The sequence below is a fragment of the Balaenoptera borealis genome, assembly GCF_965194805.1.
Source record: "Balaenoptera borealis genome assembly, chromosome: 7".
Taxonomy (NCBI): Eukaryota; Metazoa; Chordata; class Mammalia; order Artiodactyla; family Balaenopteridae; genus Balaenoptera; species Balaenoptera borealis.
In genome coordinates, this window is record NC_138864.1 from 68,944,139 (window position 1) to 68,963,221 (window position 19,083).

Genomic DNA, 19,083 nt, shown 5'->3' on the forward strand with positions numbered 1-19,083 from the left:
GGTTTGCTATACTTCCTTCTGGGCTGCCTCTGCTTGAAGTCTCTGGGTAATTCAATCTAGCAAAATTATGGACTAATGAAGCCTTTCTATTGTTAGCTCTTAATCGTAGCCTGTACTCTTACTTAGGGTATCCATAGTGATGTCTTCTCGAAAGGTGAAGAGAGGCTGGGTTTATCTGATGCTAAAATTACCAGGTAAAAAGTAACAATATTAACGAAACTAGCATATCTAGCCTCATCTGTTATTTGGATGAATTTACCTTTTAAAGATTTACTCAAGGCCGCCAATGTCCTGCCTGCCATCTGCCACACACGGTGGGGGGTTACTCCAGGACCTTGCTTCAGACAGATCTGGACTCAAAGAGGGCTAAAAACCCTCAACAGCAACTCTCTGGTAATTAGGCAGCACCCAGCAACAAATGAGCACAGGTCCCTGGCATGCCCTCAAACTTGCTTTTCACTGAGTACCATGATTTGTCCAAATACCTCCTATACGAACTGAGAATAATGTAACTCCAAAAGAGAGGAACCTCAGAGGCCTGCTCCACCACTGCTGTGAGACCCGGGAGGCCCAGACAGAGTTTCAAGCTAAGGACCCTCACTTCGCCCTCAGCCGTGTGGCTGACAGGGTCTTGGTGCTCCAGGCGGGTGTCAGGCCTGTGCCTCTGAGGCGGGAGAGCAAAGTTCAGGACACTGGTCCACCAGAGACCTCCCAGCTCCGCATAATATCAAATGGTGAAAACTCTCCCAGAGATCTCCATCTCAACGCTAAGACCCAGCTCCACTCAATGACCAGCAAGCTACAGTGCTGGACACCCTATGCCAAACAACTAGCAAGACAGGAACACAACCCCACCCATTAGCAGAGAGGCTGCCTAAAATCATAATAAGGCCACAGACACCCCAAAACACACCACTGGATGCAGTCCTGCCCACCAGAGAGACAAGATCCAGCCTTACCCACCAGAACACAGGCACCAGTCCCCTCCACCAGGAAGTCTACACAACCCACTGAACCAACCTCACCTACTGGGGGCAGACACCAAAAACAATGGGAACTACGAACCTGCAGCCTGCAAAAAGGACACCCCAAACACAGTAAGTTAAGCAAAATGAGGAGACAGAGAAACACACAGCAGATGAAGGAGCAAGGTAAAAACCCACCAGACCAAACAAATGAAGAGGAAATAGGCAGTCTACCTGAAAAAGAATTCAGAGTAATGATAGTAAAGATGATCCAAAATCTTGGAAATAGAATGGAGAAAATACAAGAAACGTTTAACAAGGACCTAGAAGAGCTAAAGAGCAAACAAACAATGATGAATGACACAATAAATGAAATTAAAAATTCTCTAGAAGGAATCAATAGCAGAATAACTGAGGCAGAAGAACGGATAAGTGACCTGGAAGATAAAATAGTGGAAATAACTACCACAGAGCAGAATAAAGAAAAAAGAATGAAAAGAATTGAGAACAGTCACAGAGACCTCTGGGACAACATTAAACGCACCAACATTCGAATTATAGGGGTCCCAGAAAAAGAAGAGAAAAAGAAAGGGACTGAGACAATATTTGAAGAGATTATAGTTGAAAACTTCCCTAACATGGGAAAGGAAATCATCAATCAAGTCCAGGAAGTGCAGAGAGTGCAGTATAGGAAAAATCCAAGGAGAAACAGGCCAAGACACATATTAATCAAACTATCAAAAACTAAATACAGGGCTTCCCTGGTGGCGCAGTGGTTGAGAGTCTGCCTGCCAATGCAGGGGACACGGGTTCGAGCCCTGGTCTGGGAAGATCCCACGTGCCGCGGAGCAACTGGGCCCGTGAGCCACAATTACTGAGCCTGCGCGTCTGGAGCCTGTGCTCCGCAACAAGAGAGGCCGCGATAGTGGGAGGCCCGTGCACCGCGATGAAGAGTGGCCCCCGCTTGCCGCAACTAGAGAAAGCCCTCGCACAGAAACGAAGACCCAACACAGCCATAAATAAATAAATAAATAAATAAATAAATAAATAAATAAATAAAAGAACGTGAATTTCTAAAAAAAAAAAAAAAACTAAATACAAAGAAAAAGTATTAAAAGCAGCAAGGGAAAAAAAACAAATAACATACAAGGGAATCCCCATAAGGTTAACAGCTGATCTTTCAGCAGAAACTCTGCCAGCCAGAAGGGAGTGGCAGCATACATTTAAAGTGAGGAAAGGGGAAAATCTACAACCAAGATTACTCTACCCAGCAAGGATCTCATTCAGATTTGATGGAGAAATTAAACCCTTTACAGACAAGCAAAAGCTAAGAGAATTCAGCACCACCAAACCAGCTTTACAACAAATGCTAAAGGAACTTCTCTAGGCAGGAAACACAAGACAAGCAAAGACCTACGATAACAAACCCCAAACAATTAAGAAAATGGTAATAGGAATATACATATTGATGATTACCTTAAATGTAAATGGATTAAATGCTTCAACCAAATGACAAAGACTGGCTGAATGGATACAAAAATAAGATCCATATATATGCTGTCTCCAAGAGACCCACTGCAGACCTAGGGACACATGCAGACTGAAAGTGAGGGGATGGAAAAAGATATTCCATGCCAATGGAAACCAAAAGAAAGCTGGAGCAGCAATTCTCACAACAGACAAAATAGACTTTAAAATAAAGACTATTACAAGAGACAAAGAAGGACACTACATAATGATCAAAGGATCAATCCAAGAAGAAGATATAACAATTGTAAATGTTTATGCACCCAACATAGGAGCACATCAATACATAAGGCAAATGCTAACAGCCATAAAAGGGGAAATCGACAGTAACACAATCACAGTAGGGGACTTTAACACCCCACTTTCACCAATGGACAGATCAACCAAAATGAAAATAAATAAGGAAACACAAGCTTTAAATGATACATTAAACAAGATGGACTTAATTGATATTTATAGGACATTCCATCCACAAACAACAGAATACACTTTCTTCTCAAGTGCTCATGGAACATTCTCTAGGATAGATCATATCTTGGGTCACAAATCAAACCTTGGTAAATTTAAGAAAAATGAAATCATATCAAGTATCTTTTCCCACCACAATGCTATAAGACTAGGTATCAATTACAGGAAAATAACTGTAAAAATAGAAACACATGGAGCCTAAACAATATGCTACTAAATAACCAAGAGATCACTGAAGAAATCAAAGAGGAAATCAAAAAATACCTAGAGACAAATGACAATGAGAACACAATGGCCCAAAACCTATGGGATGCAGCAAAAGCAGTTCTAAGAGGGAAGTTTACAGCATACAATCCTACCTCAAGAAACAAGAAACATCTCAAATAAACAACCTAACCTTACACCTAAAGCAATTAGAGAAAGAAGAACAAAAAACCCCCAAAGTTAGCAGAAGGAAAGAAATCTTAAAGATCAGATCAGAAATAAATGAAAGAGAAATGAAGAAAACAATAGCAAAGATCAATAAAACTAAAAGCTGGTTCTTTGAGAAGATAAACAAAATTCATAAACTATTAGCCAGACTCATCGTGGAAAAAAGGGAGAAGACTCAAATCAATAGAATTAGAAATGAAAAAGGAGAAGTAACCACTGACACTGCAGAAATACAAAGGATCATGAGAGATTAGTACAAGCAAATCTATGCCAATAAAATGGACAACCAGAAAGAAATGGACAAATTCATAGAAAAGCACAACCTTCTGAGACTGAACGAAGAAGAAATAGAAAATATAAACAGACCAATCACAAGCACTGAAATTGAAACTGTGAGTAAAAATCTTCCAACAACAAAAGCCCAGGACCAGATGGCTTCACAGGTGAATTCTATCAAACACTTAGAGAAGAGCTAACACCTATCCTTCTCAAACTCTTCCAAAATAAAGCAGAGGGAGGAACACTCCCAAACTCATTCTACGAGGCCACCATCACCCTGATACCAAAACCAGACAAAGATGTCACAAGGAAAGAAAACTACAAGCCAATATCACTGATGAACATAGATGCAAAAATGCTCAGCAAAATACTAGCAAACAGAATCCAACAGCACATTAAAAGAATCATACACCATGATCGAGTGGAGTTTATTCCAGGAATGCAAGGATTCTTCAATATACACAAATCAATCAATGTGATACACCATATTAACAAACTGAAGGAGAAAAACCATATGATCATCTCAATAGATGCAGAAAAATCTTTCAACAAAATTCAACACGCACTTATGATAAAAACCCTCCAGAAAGTAGGCATAGAGGGAACTTACTTTAACATAATAAAGGCCATATATAACAAACCCACAGCCAACATCGTTCTCAATGGTGAAAAACTGAAACCATTTCCTGTAAGATCAGGAACAAGACAAGGTTGTCTACTCTCACCACTGTTATTCAACATAGTTTTGGAAGTTTTAGCCACTGCAATCAAAGAATAAAAAGAAATAAAAGGAATCCAAATTGGAAAAGAAGAAGTAAAGCTGTCTCTCTTTGCAGATGACATGATTCTATCTATAGAGAATCCTAAAGATGCTACCGGAAAGCTACTAGGGCTAATCAATGAATTTGGTAAAGTAGCAGGATACAAAATTAATGCACAGAAATCTCTTACATTCCTATACACTAATGATGAACAATCTGAAAGAGAAATTAAGGAAACACTCCCATTTACCATTGCAAGAAAAAGAATAAAATATGTAGGAATAAACCTACCTAAGGAGACAAAAACCTGTATGCAGAAAACTATAAGACACTGATGAAAAAAATTAAAGATGATACAAACAGATGGAGAGATATACCATGTTCTTGGATCGGAAGAATCAACATTGTGAAAATGACTCTACTACCCAAAGCAATCTACAGATTCAATGCAATCCCTATCAAACTCCCAATGGCATTTTCCACAATTTATGTAAACACAAAAGACCCTGAGTAGACAAAGCAATCTTGAGAAAGAAAAATTGAGCTGGAGGAATCAGGCTCCCTGACTTCAGACTATACTACAAAGCTACAGTAATCAAGACAGTATGGTACTGGCACAAAAACAGAAAAATAGATCAATGGAACAGGATAGAAAACCCAGAGATAAACCCACGCACATATGGTCACCTTATCTTTGATAAAGGAGGCAAGAATATACAATGGAGAAAAGACAGCCTCTTCAATAAGTGGTGCTGGGAAAACTGGACAGCTACATGTAAAAGAACACTCCCTAACACCATACACAAAAATAAACTCAAAATGGATTAAAAACCCAAATGTAAGGCCAGACACTATAAAACTCTTAGAGGAAAACATAGGCAGAATATTCCATGACATAAATCACAGCAAGATCCTTTTTGACTCCCCTCCTAGAGAAATGGAAATAAAAACAAAAATAAACAAATGGGACCTAATGAAACTTAAAAGCTTTTGTACAGCAAAGGAAACCATAAACAAGATGAAAAGGCAACCCTCAGAATGGGAGAAAATATTTGCAAATGAAGCAACTGGCAAATGACTAATCTCCAAAATTTACAAGCAGCTCATGCAGCTCAATATCAAAAAAACAAACAACCCAATCCAAATATGGGCAGAAGACCTAAACAGACATTTCTCCAAAGAAGATATACAGATTGCCAACAAACAGATGAAAGGATGCTCAACATCACTAATCATCAGAGAAATGCAAATCAAAAGTACAATGAGGTATCATCTCACACCAGTCAGAATGGCCATCATCAAAAAATCTACAAACAATAAATGCTGGAGAGGGTGTGGAGAAAAGGGAACCCTCTTACACTGTTGGTGGGAATGTAAATTGATACAGCCACTGTGGAGAACAGTATGGAGGTTCCTTAAAAAACTAAAAAGAGAACTGCCATACAACCCAGCAATCCCACTATTGGGCATGTACCCTGAGAAAAGCATAATTCAAAAAGAGTCATGTACCACAATGTTCATTGCAGCTCTATTTACAATAGCCAGGACATGGAAGAAATCTAAGTGTCCATCACTGGATGAATGGATAAAGAAGATGTGGCACATATATACAATGGAATATTACTCAGCCATAAAAAGAAACGAAATTGAGTTATTTGTAGTGAGGTGGATGGACCTAGAGTCTGTCATACAGTGAAGTAAGTCAGAAAGAAAAAAACAAATACCGTATGCTAACACATATATATGGAATCTAAAAAAAAAAAAAAATTGGTTCTGAAGAAGCTAGGGACAGGACAGGAATAAAGACACAGACGTAGATAATGGACTTGAAGACATGGGGAGGGCGAAGTGTAAGCTGGGACAAAGTGAGAGATTGGCATGGCCATATATACACTACCAAATATAAAATAGATAGCTAGTGGGAAGCAGCCACATAGGACAGGGAAATCAGCTCGGTGCTTTGTGTCCACCTAGAGGGGTGGGATAGGGAAGGTGGGAGGGAGTTGCAACAGGGGGGAGATATGGGGATATACGTATATGTATAGCTGATTCAGTTTGTAGCAGAAACTAACACACCATTGTAAAGCAATTATACTCCAATAAAGATGTTTAAAAAAAAAAAAATCTACTCAAAGCATCTGTGATTCTGCATGGTTAATGATTTCTCTCCCAGTATTTCTTTTTATTCAAGAGATATTTTGATCCCCTATAATGTGCTAGGCACTAGGGATATTGCAACTGGATAAATAGACATTGCCCTTACCTTGATGGGGCTTGTATTATAGTGAGAAACAGAACACAAACAAAAATAAATGAAACAAAATGATTACAGATTATGAGTACTTTTTACAAATAAAAATAAGTACATTTTATAAATACAAAGTGTTGTGATGGTTCTGTGTTCAAGGAAGTTTTCTTTGAGGATATTTTAACTGGCCTGTGAAAAATCAAAAGCCGACTGTCATGTAAAGAGTTAGACGAGGAGTGTTCTGGGAGAAGAAAGCAGGTGCAAAGGCCCTGTGGTCACTGAGCTGCAGAATAGTGGTGCATGATGTGGATTGAACGGTCAACATGGGCTAGATTATGTGGGGTCTTAGGCTATGATATGTAGTTGGGGTATGATTCTAGGCATTATGAGAGACATTGAAGGACAACTTAGTAGACTAATTAGTGGTCCCCTATCTCCACCCAGCCTTCTTGCCCTGTGGTGTACTTTCCCTTCTAACACCTATCTTCTAACCCTAATTGGTTTCAGCGTACTGGAGCAGCTTTGCCCTTAAGCATAGAGTGTTGGAAGGAAGTACTTGAGAATGTACACCTCATCCATTCCCAGCCCTTGACCAATGTCTACCAAGTGCAGGGCCGCTAAAGGCCGACTCCCTTGCTTTGGGTTTGACTAGGAATACTCTGCGTTCAGGTGTGACTTATACTCCAGAGATCCACTACGGGATCAGGCAGAAGCTACACTTTGCAGGACTTTGCCTGAGATCTCACCCTTCTTGACTACTTCCTCTTCCCTGCCTGTTCCCCTGCTCCTTTATAGTTTCCTTCTGGGAACATTTCCCTAATAATCCACTTGTACGTGAATCTTGGTGTCAGCATCTGCTCCTGAGGAATTCAGCCTTAGTCACTCTGGTGTTACTTAGAGGTTGGATTGTGCAGAGATGGTTTAAATCCCACTTCAGCCTCTTATCAGCTCTGTGTCCTTGGACACATTTCTTAACCTCTCAGTATCTCAGTTTCTTCCATACATTCCATACAATCATTCACCCTGGTCCTTGTGGAACTTACTTCCTACAGTGGGGAAAAAACAAACAAAACCTAATAAATGGAGAACATATTAGTGGTTGCCAGGGGTCAAGGAGAAAGTGGTGGCAGAAGTGAAGAGAGTGTGAATATAAAAAGGCAACATGAGGGATCCTTCTGGTGGTGGAACTATTCTGTATCTTGACTGTATCAATGTCAATATCCTGGTTGTGATATTGTACTATACTTCTGTAATATGTTACCATTGGAGAAACTGTGTGAAGTGTATATGGGATCTCTGTATTATTTCTAACAGCTACATGTGAATCTACAATTATCTCAAAAGAAAAAGTTTAATTAAAAAACCTAATAAAGGAATAAGCCCACAAACAAATAAATAATATAGTATCTAAAAAGATGATCATTGTTAGGGAAAAAATAGAGCAAAGGAAACAGGGAATGCTGCGGGGGCAGGAATGGGTGTTGCAATTTTCGAAAGGGTGGTATCATTGCGAAGGTACCAGTGGAGCATATGAAGTGCTGGTGCAAAGGGCCTGAGGGTGGTGGGTGTCTGCTGTGTTCGCAGGACAGCAAGGAGGCCGGGGTAGTTGGAATGGAGCCAGGAAGGAATAGTAGTAGACGTGAAGTCTACTTCTTCACTGACCCTTCACAGCGGAGGGTCAGATACTGGAGGAACTTGTAGGCCATTGTAAGGCTTTGGCTTTTACTCTCAGAGAGACTGAGCACCACTGAGGGTTTCTGAACAGAGCAGTGACATAATCTGGGTTTAAAAAGTCACTCTGACTGCTGTGTTGTGGATAGACTGGGCCTATGTGGAGCCAGGGTGGTTGGGCATTAAAAGTAGGATCTGCATTAAAGGGTTGAGAGAGGATTAAATGAGCTAACGTATGCAAGTGTTCAGTCTCAGCTATTATTGTTCCTTAATGCTGCCTTCAGTAGCAAAGAGAGTGTTTTTATTGAAAACTCTTTCTGCTTAATGCCATTCTAGTGGAGATCTAGACATTTACTCACTGTTATCTGGGGAAAAAGTACTAGTTAAGGTAATTGGAACCTGGCAAAGAGAAGGGAATCTCCCCTGATCGTTGGCTCAAGACTGCATTCACTAGAGTGGATTAGTTAGGTCAGCAGATTCTTGTTTGATTTCTAGATCCCTGGTAAGAAAGATTGACTTGGAGTCTAGATTTTAAAAAGTGTGAGATGCATTGTGAGCAAACTTTGCTTATTTCATAATTTCCAAAGGCAAGTTTAGTTTAAATAATTCAATGATTAAGTTAGATCATACTTAGATGACAAATTACTTGCAATAAGGAAGGATAGAGGACCCTTCACCTTTTAAGTTCAGTGTTTCCTGTTGTGTGCTAGAGTCAGATTTTTAAAATGAGGGAGGGTGGAGAAAAGTCAGGTGTCTCCTGTAAGTATGACTCACTTTCCTTCTAAAATGTAGGTATAAGTATTGGGTCAAGAATTTCTATGCTATTATATTTCATTAATTAATTGAAATAGTTCCTCCTCTTCAAAGAGCAGAGGCTGTGTCAATATTTGGCCAAGTATCCAAGTGTAGACTACAAACAAAAATGCTACAGGAATTCAAAGATAATAGAGGAATCATTGTTAACCAGATCAGGCCAGACCTTTGGTTCATGGGCTATAGTATTTGAGTTTGACCTTGAAGGAAGAATGGGTTGTGAAACTAAGGTGTGGAGAGGGAGGGATAGGTCACTCCAAATGCTGAGAGAAGCACAGGAAAAGATGGAGAGCTGGGAATAAGGTGAAGCCCCTATAAGGGATGACAAGGTACCATGTTAGGGCTATGAAAAGTATGGCTGGATAGGTGACTGGAAAATAGCTAAACCTAAGAGGAAGGGTGTTTATAGAGATACCACATTTGTTTACACTGCTAGAATTCTAGGTTAAAGATGGACCAATGAGCACTTTCTGGCCTTAGATTTTAAGCTTCACTTAGTACACAGACATGATCTGAGGGTTAAATACATTGAATTTTATGGCAATAAATTCTCAAAGAAATTAAGAGGTGTATGAGATTTAAAATTGGTTTGAGAGGTAGTGTGGTTGGAAAGTAGTATGTGAAGGGTGTCATGAAGATTTGTAAAGCATAGTCTTGTTTTTGCTTACTTATGCCTTTTAAAAGAGTTTCTCAGGTTTCCACTTATTTTGAAACTCAACATTTAAAATGTAAAATCCTTAGAGACAGAGAACAAAGTTTGGTAATTCTTTGTTACCATTGACGTTCATGTGAATGATTTGCTTGAGAGTGAATAGGAAATGAATCCTCTTCATACATCTTTCAGTTTAAGAAATTTTGTTTTCTAAAATTCTGTTCCTTTTTTCCTTTTCAGCTAAAAAATGGTTTCTGAAATATTTATGAGGGAGGCCAGTTATAATTAATGGCAATGTACTCTGTTACAACATCAATTTATCACGTTCCTAGTGACACAAAGTCCAATTAACATCTCCAAGGGGTTCATCAAGTGTGTGCTATACTCTGCCATTTAATGACAAGACCAAAATATATTGTTTCTCCATAATTTCTCTTGGAGCAAAAACAAAACCCTACTATCTAATGAAAAATATATGCTCCATGACTGTGTTTGCTTTACTCAGTACAGTATTTCCAGAACCAGGCATGTAGAGGGCTTTCAACAAATACATGTTGAATGAGTGACTAGATGGATATATGTATTAATGGGTGAATGAATAAAAGGATGAATGAATAAATTCCCTGATAATTGGCTCTCCCTGGACTTCTAGATAGATTGCTTATTTAGAGCATCATGTTGTATGCATTGCCTTTCACTACAGAGCTTTCCTAACGTCTTTTCTTTTCTTTCTTTTTTTTTTAATCTCCTATTTCCAAGTTTTCTGGAATGCCAGACCTCTATGGGCAGAGTGGTATCTTTTCAGCATCTCTTTGATGCATCCAGTAGCCAAGTAGGAAAGCTGACCACCTTCTCAGTGTTTTCAAAGCAGCAGGTTTGCCTTCACCACAGGTACAGATTATATTCTTTGCAGCATTTACAAAGAACTAAGTCACTTCAAAATAATAATTATTAATATGACAGACATGTGTCTAAAACATAAGAATTCTTGCTCCTAGAAATATTTTAGATGCTTAAAGATACTCTAGGTTTTTTCCATTCTCCTCTTCTGCTCCTCCTCCTCTCCAGTTTTCTTCTTGTCCTCTTCTTCCTTCTCATCCCCTCCCTTCATCCGTGTCCAATTAACTACCTAGATCTTGTCATTTGATCTGGCAGCTTTAATTTTAGACTGCGAATATTTCCCCGAAAGGCACTTGTATAAATGGAAAGAAATATGTCTTGTAATAATGGGATTTTCTCAAATTTAACCAGCAAATGTTATCATTTCAGCAGCCCCTGCTGCATATTAACATGATACGATATGTCATGCTGTGAGAATCTTGTGAATTTTATCTTTGAAAGTTAAGTGTCTGACCAGTTCTGTGGGAGTGATTTCCTATCACATCATTTTTCACAACCAGGAAACCATGACTCAATAGCCTCTTGGACATGGTTTTGCTAAACAAGTGGTAAGGAATATTTGGCACTTTTTATAGCACTTGTTTTCTCACTTTGTCATTTTCAATAGTTTCCTAGAAGTAGAAAGATTGTAGGATATCATCCATTTTCTCTCTCTTCTTTCCCCTGCAATCTTCTCTTGTAGGCCCTTTTGGGACCTTTCTATTTCCCACACATCCTCTCTTCCTCAGTGTTTCCCCCATGTCAGCCCAACATTGACTAGCGTATCTGCCGAATAGAGGAGAGAAGCTTCACACCTGTAGATGTAAATACTGCTTGTGGAGGAAAGACACAGGCAATGGAGTCCAACTGTCAGTTCCACCCACTGCCTAATTCCAGAGTGGGTGTTATGCAGGGATAGAGTAGTGGTGTGAATTGAGGTGCTCTGAAAAACCTGCTTCCTCCATCAGGCTTTATTCATAGGGTCAATACAAGTCAATGAAGTCATTGCTGGATCTTTTAGGGATATAAAATCTGTTCTGGGTGTCTGCTTGTATCTTATAAATTAAGAATGGAGATGAATATGCTCATAAACTTTGTAATATAAGGTGGAAAAATGTCACATTTAGGTGCTATAATAGAGATAATGGATAGAGTTCAGCCAGGGGAATCAGGGAAGGTCTTATGGAGACTCAGGCATTCACGTTTAGGATGCAGCTATTCTGGAGGAGTAATTGACCAGAGCATTATTTGCCACTAACAATTTAGCCCTCACTAATGTGTTAGCTACTTACCTGTTCTAGAAGAGCAGAGAGTAAACTCCTAAGACAGCAGTCTAAAGACAGAAGAGTTTTTATGGTGGGGATGGGAAGGGAAGGGTATTGATAGAGGAATTGGCAAGGAAGTAGATGAGTCATTATCTAGGGTGGCCTGTGGAGGAAGGATCTGGGTAGATCAAGGGTATCATGTGTGATGGATCAGGGAAGAGAAGGGAAAGGAGATGGAAGAGAGTGGTGAGAAGCAGGATGTGAGTAAGATAGTCGGGGCATACTGGTTCTGGCCAGATCATCATTTCTGTACAAGAAATGTGACTGTGAGTGGTAAGTAGCTATGTATAGCGTTACTTTTCCTGGGAGAAAAGCAAATGAATGTACCTCTTGCCTCTTTATATAATCTCTTTAAATTATTTAGGCTGCTATCTCATCCATCCTACAGGAAGCAGTGATTAAGACCTTTCAGGGTTTTCAAGTGTTTCTCAAGAATCATGATGCTATCAGTGACTTTTGGAGTCATTTTTAATGTTGATAACCTTTTGATTTTTTAAATTAATAATTATTAATTAATTGTATTTGAACAGATGTGAAAACATTTTCCTATAGATAATATTCTACCTGCTTTTAAATGTAAGGTCTGTGAAATTCAAGTGGGCCTGGCAAATCGGCCATATCATAGAGGGAACTGTCATGCTACAGTTGAGACAGGATACCAAGCTGATTGAACTTTTGGTCTGATTCAACAATGTTCTTCATGAAGCTCTAAAATAAAGTGTGCATTTTCCCATTTTCATGTTTTTAGTCTCTCTCTTTCTCTACTTAGTGTGCATGTATTTACATATAAACACACCTAAACATTTTAGTTCTGTTATTTCTGATTATGATTTTTCTTTAATACTTGGGTCACCAATTATAAAGATATGTTAAAACTTAAAATTAGCTCCTGTGACTAATAACCTTATTTTGGGGCCAGTTTCCATTAATATAGTTTCGAGGAGAGCATGAGCATGTTGATAATATCTCGGAATGCAATATGTTATGCCCTGAGAAATCATTTAAATCTATATTTGGATCAACATTTTGAAAAGTGTGGAGGAGAGGGAATCACCATGGGGAGGAGAGAGGAACATTTTTTTCTTTTTCAAAAGCATGTGGGTTGATGCATTTTTATATCTTTTTTTTTTTTAAGTCTAAGGTTGTGTAGGCTTGGTGAATGTTAATGAAAGAAACAATATAGCACATATTCCTGGGTGTTAGTGAAAGTTACGGATAGAAAACTCATTTTGTGAAGTTAAGAGCATAAATACGTGTAGATTCATCACAATAAGATCTAGACACCATATAAGAACACACATTCCTTGTTTAACATAATTACTGGCAGTAACGGTTACTACTAATACTTCATCTCTATCTTTACTTCTGTGTAAGATGTAGTATTATGTGCTATGGAAGGCATTTGCCTTTCTTTCTGGACGTTCACACCCTTTTTGTATTTGGCAAATTCCAATCCCGATGAGCCTGTACCTCCCACTGTAGAAATATAAATCTCTTTCCCCTCTTCCATTTCATTAGGTGCAGGGATTTGACCATTGACTTAAGCTCTACCAGTCACATTAAGTGATGAAAGAAACAGGTGCCAAACAAAATCCATTCTGCTTGCATGGCAGTGGGTATTGCTGCCTCTGCAATTTCCTGAGGCAGTGGTAGCAGAGGTTTCAGTGGTAACACCCAGTGTCCAGTGTGTTGTTGCTGTCTCTGCTCAGTGGGGGTAGAAGTGGTGACTTCACGTTAAAGGGGCAGCATGATGTGGTGGTTAAAGGTATTAGACTTCGGAACCAAAGGGTTATCTGGGATTGAATTCCAGACTGACCACTTAGCAGCTGTGTTGATCTTGGGTCAGTTACTTAACTTCTCTGTGCTTCAGTTTCATCATCTGTAAATTGGGAATAACAATAGTGGTGACTACTTTGGGTTATGAAAATTAAATTAGTTAATATTGTAACATACTTAGAACATAGTAAACACTCTGGGACAACAGGTGAAAATTTCTCCAAGCAGTAAATTTCAAAAAGTCAGTGAGAGAAAATAAGATTGGTTTAGGTTTACGCCCCTGAGACTGGCTTATTCTATGTGCTAGTTGTATCCATAGTTCCTAAACTGCATGCCAAGGCATCCTGAGTCACAGAGGTGTGGCAGGTATTTTAAATTTTTGAGGGAAACACAGTGATACTTGACATATGTTACACATCATGAGAAGTGTTAGCTCAGGGTAATTCAAAGTTTCATTAGTTTGTGCTATATTTGTTGATGGTATAATTCTTTGCAAAGAAGGATTTTTTGCAGTTGCTGTGATAAAAAGCAAGCACCGTGTGAGAAATTAATGTGGAACAGGAAATGAGAGTAGCATTTTCTCGCCTAAGATCTGAAAAGTTGTGCAGCGCCATATACATGCACACATCCCATTAGTAAATGGTTTTGTCTATTCAAGAATAAAATAAAAATGTTTTTCTTTCAATAAAGTACACTATTGTTTCAAACAACTATCAACTTGTTAGGACATAAATACTTATTAAGTTGTTGTTTAAATGTAACTACCTAATCAACAGAATGGTTAGGTGTTTCTTTTGGTCTAAAGACACTGTGTAAAAATCACTGTGACAACAAGGATACTGTACACCAAGAAAGTTTGGGAACTTCTGAGTTACATTTTCAGCAACAAGCAGAATCCTCAGACTGGCGCCATGATCTATGGAATAAGGAGACTATTAACAGCCAAATGGACATCATTAGAATTCCCCCATCCTACAGAAATAGAAACCCCAAGGCAGTAGTGTATCTCTAGGGAGAATTGCAGAAGTTGTCAGACTTGAGAGATACAGGGATGGTGATGCCCATAATATCTCCTTTCATCTCACTTTGTTTTGGCCACTATAGGAGGCAGATGAGTCATGAAGAATTATAGCTTGAGTTTGGAGAAGATTTGGGTCTACTTCTGTCGATTTCTGTGCACATTACCAGCTCAAGATCGTATTAAATCAAATTTCCAACTAGAAGAGTTTTAGCCAATGCAAGTAGCCTATATTCAAAGATTGCTGTGAGGCTTGACTTGAGGTTATAAATTCTCCCAGCACCACTGTTGAGACAGGATAGTTTCCTTGCTGTGCTGGATTGGTTGTTGTCAGGGTGGCACCACTATCACCAATCCCTTTTAAATTCTGGGTTAGATTTTCCCAGTGAGGATAACGTAGAAACGTTTTGGATGAGGTGGAAATTATTATTATTAGAAGGCTGTGAGATGATGAGATGCTGCAGCTCGGTCAGTGCATTGGTTCCCATAGACATTGCAACGTCCACGGAGTTCTGCACAAATCACAGTCAGGGGGATGTCACAGATATCCTCCCAAGCTCTAACATTCCACTGGTTGTGGACTTCGTGGTAGTCCATGCCATGAGGTAGCCAAATAGATACTTAAATGATCAATCAGTGGTCACCTAGAGTCAAATGTTGATAGAACACTAGGATGACAAGGTAGTTGCTGCAACAGAGGATTATAGTGGGAATAAAGAGAATAGGATTTGTGGGTGATGTCCTTGCTTCTAAGTATGCTGGAGAACTTTCAAAAAAAAATGATGGGATCAGGGCTTTATATTTATAGGGTTAGGATTAGGTAAAGACACAGAAAGCTTTCATGACTGCTTTGAAAGAAATATTTGTCTCATAGTCTAGATCCTGCAGGTAGCTGAATGACAACACAAATTGAATTCACAGCCTCATAAGGTATTGAATTTTAAAGTTCAGGCATTCGTTGTGAAAGAGTGGAACCTTGTAGATTGAGATGGGGACATCTGGGCTGTTTCAAATTCTTCTGGGCCCTCCTTCCCAGTAGAAACATCCTCTTCCCTTGTCTGCGGAAATTAGCTTCCCCTAACCTGAAGAATCTATAATAAACTCTCCTGAGGTCTTATAGAGAAATGCTGATCCCACTCAACTCACCTTTGTTGTCTAGTTTCTAGACCTATAACAGAACTCAAATACTCAAGGAGGCAGGTTCAAAAGATGATATGAGAGAAGCACCATAAATGTCAAAAATTGCAAGACTTTGTCAATTTGTATTAGCAGAAACATAGGTAATATGTATGGGAATAAATCCTAACTGTGTTAGACCAGGGTGGAAAGAATACTATGTTTTATTGATGTCACTGTGTCAACCAGAGATTCTGGTATCAGTGTGTTAACTCAAGCACCTGGGAGTGGCTCTAACAATTTGCTTGGTTGTTTGACTGAAATCTAGACCTGACAGTTTTTTACATTAAATGAAGATGGGATGCCAGAACACACTTGGTGGACTGCAGAGGAAAGTGTGCAAAAGCTTAGGGAGAGGAGAATTACTGTGTACAAACTGCTTGGCTACTACTCCCCTCCCAGGTTGAAGCAGGGAATATGCCTTTCACCAAGGCTTTGAAAATACATCAATGTGGGGAAAACCAGGATCCTTAAAAGGCTTTTTATTGGCTCTTCTCTACTGTTGTGGTTCACCAGTTAGAGTAGTGGCTTATGGAAGTCAGATGATTAATGAAGTTTCAGGTCAGGTCCATCTCACAGTGGGTCCTGTGAGTCTATAAACACACCTCTTGGTTGTCTTCCCAGTCTTAGATTCCAGAGTTGGGATAGACATATTCAGCAATTAGCAGAATCCCCTTATTGGTTTATTTATCCCCTTATTGGTTTATAGAGTGAGGTCTATCATTGTAAGAAAGAGCGAGTAGAAGCCCCTAGCGTTGCCTCTTCATACCATGATAGTAAACCAAAGTAATTTCACATTTCTGGAAAGATTACAGAGATGAGTGCCCTCATTAACACCCTGCAGCTAATCAAGCAATTATTCTGCCACATTCCCATTCAGTTCATCTATTTGGCCTATACAGAAGACTGACGGACTTTAAGAAGGTGAGTAGATTACCATACACTTAATCAGATAAGGATTCCTATTGCAGCTCCTCCTCCAGGTGTGGTTTCTTTACCTGGTGAAAACCAACATAGCTCCTAGATTTTCCTGCTAGTGTACTAACAGGCGAACTGTACAATATATTTTAGTAGGGGGAATTGGTTTAGATTATCTAAGGGAAATAGGGTTGCTGTTATTCAATGAAGGCAGAGAGGAAGGACAGAGTAGGATGTAACCAAGGATCCTCTGGAGGGCCTTGAAGTTCTTCCACGCACAGTGGTAAATGTTAGTGGATAACCAGAGAACAGCTTCATTCAGGCAAGACTGCCATAGATTCAGATCCCTCAGGGATAAAGTTTGGTGTCACTTCATCAGGGGAAGACAACAACCAGATGTGTTGCTGGTTTAAGGACAAAAATATGTAATATACGTTGTAAAAAAAAATCATAAATAACTATAGCTTGTGACTTGAAGAAAAATGGACTGATATCAAATATATGTACTTAAATACATATTTGTGTATATATGTAGTTAAATATTAAATACATATTTTCCTTTTTTTACCCTCTCCTTGTCTCTCATAATTTTATGTAGAGTATGCTGATGGTGATTTTTAAAAATTAATTAATTAATTAATTAATTAATTTTTGGCTGTGTTGGGTCTTCGTCACTGTGCGCGGGCTTTCTCTAGTTGTGGCGAGCGGGGGCTACTCTTCGTTGTGGTGTGCGGGCTTCTCATTGCAGTGGCTTCTCTTGTTGAGGAGCATGGGCTCTAGGCGCGTGGGCTTCAGTGGTTGTGGCATGCGGGCTCAGTAGTTGTGGCACACGGGCTTCAGTAGTTGTGGCTCGCGGGCTCTAGAGCACAGGCTCAGTAGTTGTGGCGCACAGGCTTAGTTGCTCTGCGGCATGTGGGATCTTCCCAGACCAGGGCTCGAACCCATGTCCCCTGCATTGGCAGGTGGATTCTTAACCACTGTGCCACCAGGGAAGTCCCTGATGGTGATTTTCATAATCCATAGGTTTCATGTTATTCAAGATGGGATTGTGAAGTGAAGGAGGAGTAAATTTACCCCAGAGATCCTGGACTTAGAGCTGGGTACAATAATAGATGTATTTGTTTGAAAGTTTGTATAAGGAAGAAGAGTGTAAGAGGAAGTTGAGATGCCAAAGGAGTGGACTGTAGTGGATATTTTCCATCCTTTTTGGCTTCTCCATTTTTAATCTTTTCTAAATTTAGGGGAATTTCTACTCAATGAGTAGACCTCTCACTATGGAAACCAGAAACCCATTTCTCCAACTTTATTTTAGCTCTAAGTACAAATATGTGACCCAGCCTCTGCCAGTTGGACACACCCATGTCAGTCTTTGAAGCTGACTCGGATGGAGGAGGTTGCCATAAAAAAATGTATTCTGGTTTGGCTGACAGAGGATAGATCCCGCTTCCCAGAGGTAGCAGAGGCAGAGGTTCTATTGGCAGCAATCTGTGCCCAGTGATACTGATGTCAATGCAAATCCCTGCATCCATCTCAGTGGGAATGGCAACACTGCCTCCAAAATGCTGTTTCCAGCTGTTGTACAGTCTGACTTACAGCCCTGGTCCTGGCTATGTAACCTCAATACTTGTTGTTTTGGTCTTCCTGTAGCTCATGTAGTTACTTAAAAACATTTAATGAATTATTTTTCTCTTTAAGCTAGTTAGAGTTGGCTTTTTTTTATGACTAAGAACCTTGTGATATAGGTACTTTCATGCATCATCTCTAATCTTTATAACTACTATGTGAGGTAGACTTTATTATCCCCCTTTTATAGGTGATAAAACAGAAATTAAATAACTTGCTCCAGATCACAATGTTTGTTGGTAAGACTAATGTTTAGTTTTTATAATTTATATTTATTAATTTTCACTTAAAATTGATTACATAAATATTATATACATATATACAATTGTTCAATTATAAACAATAGTGAGAATGTCAATATTTTAATAGTATTTATATCTTGGTTTAGTTTCCTAGTTATTTTTACTTATTCAACTTCTACCTAGTTATTTGTCATAAAAAATAATTATATTGGTTCCATTATATTTAATGCATTTTTTTCTCTGAGGCTTGAAATGTACTCAAAATTCTCATTAGTATTCTCATGCAAATATTTAATTGAACAGCATTTTC